We start from the raw sequence: 878 nt of genomic DNA on the forward strand, positions 1-878 counted from the left end.
AACCTGGCTCCAGTTAGTTTCCATTGTAATTTAATATCATGTTAATCATGTTAACTTGGATGGCACTCTTACTGAATTTACGCAGTATGTGGACTGCCCCACCCGTGACAACAAAACCCTAGATCTGCTGTATGCTAATACCCTGGGAGCATCGGATGCTCTCTGTTTGCCCCACGGTGAGGAGATCAACAGCACGACTGACTGTATCACGGAATACATTAAATTCTGTGAGAACACCATCATGCCCACGAGAACTGTCTGCTGTTACCCCAACAAAAAGCCGTGGATTACAAGTGACCTGAAGGCCCTTCTGAATGAGAAGAAGAGGGCCTTCAGGTCGGGTGACAAGGAGTGGCTGAAAAGGGTGCAGCACCAGCTGAGAGACAAGTTGAGGGAATGTAAGAATACCAACAAGGGAAAGCTGGAGGCAAAACTCCAGCAAAACAACATGAGAGAGGTGTGGTCTGGGATGAAGAGGATTACTGGATGTGGGGGGGAGAAGCAGATTGTGTGAGGGCGACAGAGAAAGAGCTAACGACCTGAACATCTTTTCAATAGATTTAGCTCTCCTACTGCACAGGTCCACCCTACTCCCCCTCCGGCATCCTCACAACCACCCATCCCTCATTATGCAACCCCCCCTCAACCCCCCTCTCCCTCATCTTCCTTTTGCCTACCTGACCAGACTGAAACCAACCCCGACCTTGCACCAACCCCCCCAGTGACTGTGACGACGACCAGGTAAGGAAACAGCTGGAAAAAATTAACCAACGGAAGGCTCCTGGCCCAGACGGCATCAGTCCCAGGATACTGAAGTCCTGTGCCGCCCAGCTATCCACTGTTTTCCGGCGCCTCTTTAACCTGAGCCTCAGTCTGAT

Source organism: Oryzias latipes, chromosome 2, assembly GCF_053564925.1.
Source record: "Oryzias latipes strain Hd-rR chromosome 2, Olatipes_Hd-rR_3.1".
Classification (NCBI taxonomy): Eukaryota; Metazoa; Chordata; class Actinopteri; order Beloniformes; family Adrianichthyidae; genus Oryzias; species Oryzias latipes.